Raw genomic sequence first — 9,073 nt, 5'->3', positions numbered from 1 at the left:
GTGGCATTCAATCCTCTATAATATCTACCAAGTGCAAAGTGGCATTCTCAGTCTTATCATAGCCCTATATATGGCCTGCTGTGTCTTATTACATAATAAATATATTAGAAAAGGTATTAACGTAAGATTGTTCTGATCAGCCCAGATACGGAGACAGATAACGTGTTACCTTCACCCTAGTATTGGCTTCTCAATAGTTTCTTGGATAGACCATGGTTGGCTGGAGTCAACCTGACAAGCCAAGCTAATTGTGACAAGTATCAAATGTCCCGTTATATTTATGGCAAACAGCTAAAATCTGTAGAATTTAGTTTATTCATGGCCTTATTCATACAGTCACTGGGAGGGGGGAATAGCGTGTGTGTGTCCCCTTAATTGGCTAAATAAAAATCTCATTTCTTCAGAAAAGGTTGGTTACGAAGCTACTTGAATAATTCTTACCAAGGCAGATACAATTGATGGAATAAATACATGTATAACTTCCACTTCTCAGTATAAATAAGTCTTGGGTGGTTTATGAAACAAGATGATGAAGCAAAAATGGAAACATAAGCCACAAACTTTACAAACTTCACCATAGTTGTAAATGGGCCCATGTTCAATTGTAAAATGAGCCAGGACTCCTAAAAACAGATTTGGGTGGGGTGGGTTTCCATTGCTACCTGATACATCCCTGAAAAATGCATTAAAACAAGCATGCAGGATTCATACACGTCCATCAATTCATAAATGGCCTCGTAGGAAAATAGCACATGAATCCTCAAGCTATTTTAGCACCTATTCTGAGAAATTTCTATGCAGTGAGTGGAAGGCAGACCTCATACAGATTCAAAATGGGACTCCACAGATTTGCAGCTGCGTTAAAACAAAGCTTGCCTCAGTTTAAAACTCTTAAATTTTAACTTGATGTTTTGTCACTTGAGGATAATCCCTCGTATCCTTGTAGTGTTATGGGTGAAAACTTCCTATTTTGTTTGAATAAAATAATGTAACGCCTCTTCAACTATCTTGTAAAAGGCTCTTATGCTGTAATTAAATAATTGGGTATTTCTCTGCTTACCCTTGGAATTAGATTTTCCAGTCTGCATATTGAATAGTTAATTAGTTGATGCTTCTTTTGAGTCCCGAAGCCAGAAGATTTTAATTTGAACTGACATTCTTTCATGGACTGGATTCAGACATCTTGCTGAGCCAAACTCTGCTTCGTTTAGCTTTGATTTCATGTAGTACATGAGCACTGTCCCTGTGGTTGTGTAAACCATGGTTTATATAGCATGGCATATCATGTGAGCCCAGCAAACTAGTCTGTTCAATAACGCAGACTTTTTCAAAATGAGATTTTGAACCTCCCAAGAGGATGGATGGAGTCCTTTCTGAACAAGCCTACCAGTTTGATGGAAAAATCTGCAGAATATGAAGCATTGCAGTGGTTCTAGAAGTCTACAAAGCCTGAATATACTTTCTTTTTTTTCTCTGCACATTTTACTCCACTGTTTATTGACAACTATAGGGAGCAGTGTTTATCTCTATTTCAAGGTCATTGAGCTAGCACTGTCTGAGGGCATTTTTGTGATCATGTGACCAGGATAACATCACAAAGCACTGTTACCTTCCCACTAAAGTGGTACTTATTTATCTACTTACATTTGCATGCTTTGGAATTTCTAGGTTGAAAAGAGCTGAGATAAGGACTGGAGCTCACGCGGCACTTGGGTCTCAAACTTGGGTGCTGGCTTTCCAGTCTTAATCACTGAGCCACTGCACACACACCCCAACCCTCCCCCCAAAGGCAAACTAAACCCTATTATATTTGATTCGGTTCAAAGCAAAAGTTACACTCCACCACTTTGTTCCAGAATTAGAGGGTAACAAAGACAACGCGCTTTTGCAAGCAGCATTTTAAGAACATCTTACGTGAGTTGAGGCAAATGCTTTCCGAACAGAACCCAGATTTCCCGTTATGCAAACATAACCAGCTCCTCCTTCCCGTTAGAAACGCAGCCTTAATGTTTTATTTACAGTACTTATCCGCTGCAGTGGTTCTGTGACACGCAAGGTTTTTATTTTATTGGACACCTAGTTTGAAATTCAATAAAAAGATGGCGTTCTTGGCTCCACCGCGCACCATGAAATCATTAAAAATGTCTGAGATTGGAAACGTGGCTAAAGAACAGTGTCAACTCAAGCAGCTGGATTTCAGCTTCCAGAATTCTGCTCCAGAAAACCCCCAGCTGCTACTGAATTGCTAAGGAGGCGTGGGGGTTTCTTTAGTAGCTTGATCGAGTGGGCAAGCATTTACTAAAAGCTGTAGCCCTTTCCTGGAATGAAACCACAATTTCATAAGAGGCCAGGACCCATAACATCAAGAGATCTAAAAGGATCCAGAAAAGCAAATGAAAATCTGCTTTCTGAAGAGGTGGCTCTTAGTCAGCGCAGAAACTAATTTCTTCAACCTCATCTACTCATCTACTCACTAAATACAGTTCAGTTTGGGTTCCCTAGAGCTGATCCTTGGAATAAAATCTATACAGCTATTACTGTAGGTTTTTCTTTTTTCAAAAGATGTTGGATCCAGCCCTATAAATCCACCATTGAAGAAAGTCCACATGATGACCTCAATGAAAAGATGCAGAAATCAAAGCAGAAGGAGCTGGAATGGTTTTTAAGTCCAATATGATATGATAACATTTAAAAGCAGCCCAGAAAAACACCCCCCACACACACACACACACCAATTCACCGGAGTATAAAGGGGCGTAAGGTCCACACAAACAGAATGGCAAGATTGTGTTCATACAGCCAACTCAATGAAAGTAGTCTTCCCGTAGGCCTGATTTCCTGATCTGGTCCTTCCAGTAGGACTAACAACTGCTTTCTCTTATAAGAAGAAACCCTCACACTCCACGGTATTTTCCCAGGCCTCCACATTGACCAGCTAAACCTGCTTTTGCCCTTCTTGGATTTTCCCCACATTTACAATGTTCCAGCAGTGACCCCCATTTAAATCACGAGTCTCGAGCCAAACTTCCAAAACTTCAAAAGGAATTATTGGGAGTTAACATGTCCGGCACTGCCTGGGTGCAGCCAACTCTGAGACACATCATTCACTGTCACCCTTGACCCTGGTTTTCCCCCACCCCACCCCTGGGTGTATTGTAATTCATATTCTCCAATGGGACACATCCATAGCCAAGAGTCATCAATCATACTCTCCAGTTAGAATTTTGCACGGCAGTCACCTGGTTACTATCTTTAAAAACATGGAATGTACTTTTGGTTTGCAAGCTGCCGCACTGCTCCCCCTTCCCTTTCTGTTGGCAACTCTAAAAAGACCCTAGAACTTTACATTACGTATCTGATATTAACACAGTTGAGAAAGTCCAGAAATATTTCACAGGAAAAGTTCTCCACTCCTCTGCTCGTTCCAGAATACCTTATGCCACCAGACTCGAAACTCTAGACCTAGAAAACCTAGAACTAGGCCGCCTTCGGTCTGATCTAAGTATAGTATATAAAATCATGCATTGCAATGTCCTATTTGCAAATGAGTACTTCAGCTTCAATCATAACAATACAAGAGCACACGATAGATATAAACTCAAGGTTAACCGCACCAAACTTGACTGCGGAAAATACGACTTCAGCAACAGAGTGATCAATGTCTGGAATACTCTACCCGACTCTGTAATTTCTTCCCCAAACCCCAAAAACTTTAACCTTAGACTATCTACTATTGACCTCACCCCTTTCCTAAGAGGTCTGTAGGGGGCGTGCATAAGCGCCCCAACGTGCCTACCGTCCCTGTCCTATTGTTTCTTTTATTTTTCTTATAAGTATCTATCTCGTGTATTCAAAACTATATACTTATACCTATTATCTTGTAAGCGATTGACAAATCAAAATAAATAAATAAAACAAATAAAAAGTTTTATGAGTTGACACGCAACACTCCTGACTTTACAGATATCACAACTGGCATGTTAATAAGGTTTTCTAACTGGCAGCAATTGGTTACCTGATTGGAAACCTTGTCAATGACAGTTTGTTTCTCCTAAGCTCAATTGGGCAGCTGATTTGATGCATTCCGGTCCCACCACCACCCCTGCTTTGTTATAGATGTGACATGTCATAAAATGTCCCTGCCTCCCCCTTCTTCTTTGCATGTGGTTTTCTGCATCCTGTCTACAGCCTGATTTGAAGTGAGAGCTCTCGTGCCACAAGTCTGTAGCCATCTGAGCAAAGTGACAAGGAGATGGAAGATAGCTGACCTAGGCTGGCTGGCTGGCTGGCTGGATATAACGTTGATGGATTGATTAATATAGAGATAATCTTGGAGAGAGGAAGGAAGGGAGTGTGTATGAGAGAGAAGAAAAGGGAGGAAGGAAGGAAAGAGAGAAAAAGAAAGAAAGAAAGAAAGAAAAAGAAAGAAAGAAAGAAAGAAAGAAAGAAAGAAAGAAAGAAAGAAAGAAAGAAAGAAAGAAAGAAAGAAAGAAAGGGACCTAGGTTGAATGAGCAACCATTTTCAGAGTACACAATATTCAACACAATTTGACTTCAAACACATTGCTTTTTAATGCTCAGCGGCACACTTGAATTGAGTGAAGTTTGTCAGTTCAACTGAGGACCAGGCGTGCTGCAACCATTTGTTTTTTTGCAAATATGAATGCACTCTGACTGCTGAAAACTGAAGAAGCCATTTCTTGCCATTTTAAAACAGGAAGGTGGTGGAAACCGTAGCATAAGGTCTAAAATCAACTTACCACAATATTTTTTTTTAAAAAAAAATCAAATAAACTACTTCACCCATTTGGGAGATGTAACTTTATCTACTCTGACCAAAGATTGACCCCCTGGTTCAGTCCAGAATTATTTGGTTAAAGGGGTGGCCATGTACAGTTGCAGAATAAATAAATAAAATTTCTAGCATTCCAGTCGCTGGGTATTGAAACACTAGCACATCTGGAGAATGCCAAGAAGAGGAAGCCAATCAAATACCCAATGTCTACGTAATATCTGTTTGTTCAAAGCACGCCTGATGGTTACCAAAGAATGGGAAAACAGAGGTCGAATTGGGGTAGACAAAGCATGTAAGCTGAACTTCGATAGACAATATCTTGTTAGTAACATCTGGATCCAGCCCAATTATGCATCATCAGCAAACTGGTTGGCTTTCTGTGTTTGAACCTAGGGTCACTGATTCCTAAAAAGTTGTGAATTTTAAAATAACCAGCTAGCCATCCATTAATTATATGAACCAGAATGGAATCAAGTAGTTTTCAGCCCATGGAGACGAATTTTTCCTTGCTCCAAAACAGTGGTCGACAACCAGTGGGCAGTGGCTCACTGGTGGTCCGTGAGAAAATTTTGGTGGAATGCAGAGAAATCTCACCCCCAGAGCACCCCTCCCCCAAAGCAATTAATCCGGGCTGCGCAGAAACACAAGGCTGCGCCACCCACATGGCTCGTGGGAATCCTCCCTGCCCACTCACTCCTTACTTGGCAAACTTGCCTGCTAAATTGCTATTTTTCCTTTTTCTGACCATCAGCTGGGAGATTTAGATTAGACAGGAAGCAGGAAATTTCTTGCTTTCTAGCTAGTCTTTAGATCTTTGGCTCTGCTTTTGGGCACAGCCGAACCTCCCTTAGGACTGAAGGTTCTATTATTCAGTGCAGACTCAGGGCAAGCAAATTTTATGTGACAGATTGAGCTAGCCGATGGCAGATAGATAGATAACTGAATGATTCAGTGATCAACTCAATCTGCCTGCCTGCTTTGCCTGATTTTGAGTAAAAATTGGTTTTTTTAAAAATAAAAAATTCAATCTTTACATACATGGTGTGTTGTGAGTTAATTTTGTGAGTTTGCTTGCTAGCAAATATTATAATTTTATGTGACAGTCTGAGCTAGCCAATGGCAGATAGATCTCTGAATGAATCTGTGATTCTCTGAGCAAATCAATTTGCCTGCCTGCTTTGCCTGATTTTGGGTAAAAGTTGCTCTTTTTTAAATAAAAAATTAAATATTTATATAAATATTTATAATATTTACATACAAGCCATGCCCAGCCAGTCACAACCACCAAGCCACACCCACAAATTAGGCCACACCCACAGAACCTGTTAGTGGTCCCTGGGATTTAAAATTATGAGTTTGGTGGTGCCTGAGGTCCAAAAGGTTGGTGATCCCTGCTCCAAAAGACCAAACAGGTCTGGTTTCATTCACCATACTAACTCTGTGGATGGATATGATTGTGAAATGAAAAAAAGGAAAGTGGATAAAATTAAAAACATGGGAAAAAGGAAATTCTTGATAAAATTAAAAATAAAAACCGTTTTGCATGAATGATTTAAGACATTTTTTACTGTATTTCCAACCTATTAGATAAAGATAACAGCTTGCTTAGCAACTTCCTAAGAGACCTTCCATAAATGAAAACAAGACCTGCTTCAGATAACAGAGGCTTGTTTTTATTAAAAGTAAAATTTTACTTAAAAGTAAAATCACACCCAGTGTGCCGAGTACCAATGGAACCACTTGCACTGGTTTATGCCAGAGTCCCTGCAGTTCGATTCTCAAGTCCTGATATCTGGTGACTTTTTCAAATTATTTCTCGTCGATTCTGCTGTCACCAGGTATGGCAAAGTTGACGATCCACACTTTTTTCTTCTCCACAATTGTGATATCCGGGGTGTTGTGTTCCAAAACTTTCTCAGTCTGTGTTTGGAAGTCCCACGGTAGTTTTCCATGCTCATTTTCAACCACTTTCTCATGCTTATGATCCCACCAGTTCTTTGCTACAGGCAGATGGTAGTTGTGACAATAATAGTAATAGTAATAGTAATAATAATAATAATAATAATAATTTCTTCCTCCTCTTCTTCTTCTCTTCCTCTTCCTCCTCCTCCTCCTCCTCCTCCTCCTCTTCCTCTCCACAAACCCTACCTTCTACTAGCACTGATGATGCTACCTAGTTGGGTCATGAAACATTTGCAAGAAAACCAAGCTCAGTTATCACCAAGAACCCCATAGTCCTTCTCCTCTTCCTCCTCCTCCTCCTCCTTCTTTCCTTCCTTCTTCCTCCTCCTTTTTGCCACAGTCTGGTAGCATCAACCAAGCCACTGTGGTTCACACTCCGTTACGTTGCTCCTTGGTGGCTACCTCACTGCACCAGGTTGCCTTGTAGCCTATGCAGCAAACAGGAAGGAAGATCAAATTAGACCCCGCAGCACAGGAAGAGGTGAATAGTGAAACTCTGAACCAAAAAAAAAAATCATTAAAAAAGATAACGCAACGTTACTGGAACCATATCAGCAATTCAGTGACAAGAAAAAGCTGTTTTTTGCAACACGAATTAGCCTCATCTCAATTTTATTCTTGGACCGAGGGCATCCCAAAAGACACTTGGATCTACCTTTTATCATAAAAACTCTCAGTGGTTGGAAACCATGGAATCCAGGCAGGACCTCTTTGTTCAAAACTTCTAAACAAGGACACATATTCAAAAGTGAAGTGCTCAAAATCCAGAAGTGTGGCTTTCAATAAGTGGAAGTTGGATTTAAAATGAAAGTTTCAAGGAGCCCCGAAGGAACTTCAAGAAATGTAAGTATTCCTCAGAGAACCCCTGAATTTTTATTAATTTTTTCCTCTTTCTGATGGCATATCTTCCCTTGATCATTCTGTAATTTGGTGATTCAACCTTTTTTTCTCTCTGTTTCCTCAGTTTATAGGCTAACCATCTTCCCGGTTTATTGGCATTCTCGAAGAAGTTTTGTTTTGTCTTTGTTAGTTGTCGTGGTAGTTCTTCTTTCTCAAGTAGATGTGTTTGATTAGGTCCGTTTGCTGTTTTAAATTTCTTTTTTTTGTGTGTGTGGTTCTTCCTGGAGTTCTGTTTCCAATCTTTTATACTCTCCTTCTAGGGTTCTCTGTTGTTGCTTTTTTTCTTTATTATTATTATTTTTTGCCATGTATGCTATGGCCATCCCTCTCATGTAAGTCTTTGCTGTGTCCCAGAGAATTTGTAGGGATGTGTCTTCTTTCTTCTTTTCTTTGAAAAAGAACCCCAGTTTCCATTTGAGATCTACAGTTCATCCTCTTTTAGAATTGATCTTTGCAGGGCCCGTCTTGGAGTTTTATTTCGTCCTTTCCAGCTAAATCTCATATGATTGTGTAACCATTCAAAGTTACAACGGCACTGAAAAAGGGGGACTTATGGCCATTTTTCACACTTACGACCGTTGTAACATCCCCATGGTCAGGTGATCAAAATACAGACACTTGGCAACCGACTCATATTTACAACGGTTGCAATGTTTGCGACCTCCTGACAAGCAAAGTCAATGGGGAAGCCAGATTCATTTAACAACCATGTTACTAACTTACCAACTGCAATGATTTGCTTAACAACGGTAGCCAGAATGGTGGTAAAATGAGGCAAAATTCACCTAACAAGGGTCTCACTACACAACCGAAATTATGGGCTCACTTGTGGTCATAACCTGTATTTTGGGAGTGGGAGAAGGGTTTAAAAAGAACAGGAGAAAGCAAAAACTATTTCAAATTTCTCTGCCGATAACGGAGCCAAAAGTCACAAGATGGACAAGCTATTCCTGACAACGGGGTAGCCAAGATTTGGCCTGTTCCTTCAAAACTTAAGATGGTTGTGTGTCCTCTCAGAGCAGTCACATGATAGCATCTTGTGGCAGCTGATGTGGAGATGTATACATGGGATGTGCAACCAGAGAGGAATAGTTTTGTTCAGTTTTAAATTTAGTACAACAGCAAGGGAAAATGATGTTTTCAGGAAACATTCGTAGCTTTAACTCCGAATCCCAAGAATCAAATACTGAGGAAGCTTCACAAAATGGAGAGCGAGAATCGTTAATGGTATTTATGATACAAAATGCAAATTCATGTTTTTGTTTTGGAGTCCTGTCCAGCCACCATTTGGGTTGCCCGGCAGAGCTTTTCTGTGGAGGAGTTTTGTATATATATTTTTCCTGAAGAGAGGGGACTATTTGAGTCCTTTTGCAGTTGTAGCTGTGTGGGTTTTCTTTTTCTCCTTAATATGAATTT

The sequence above is a fragment of the Pseudonaja textilis genome, chromosome 14 (assembly GCF_049901715.1).
Source record: "Pseudonaja textilis isolate UNSWEBS1 chromosome 14, rPseTex1.2, whole genome shotgun sequence".
Classification (NCBI taxonomy): domain Eukaryota; kingdom Metazoa; phylum Chordata; class Lepidosauria; order Squamata; family Elapidae; genus Pseudonaja; species Pseudonaja textilis.
The sequence above is the reverse complement of the archived record's forward strand: the minus strand, read 5'-3'. Positions refer to the sequence as shown.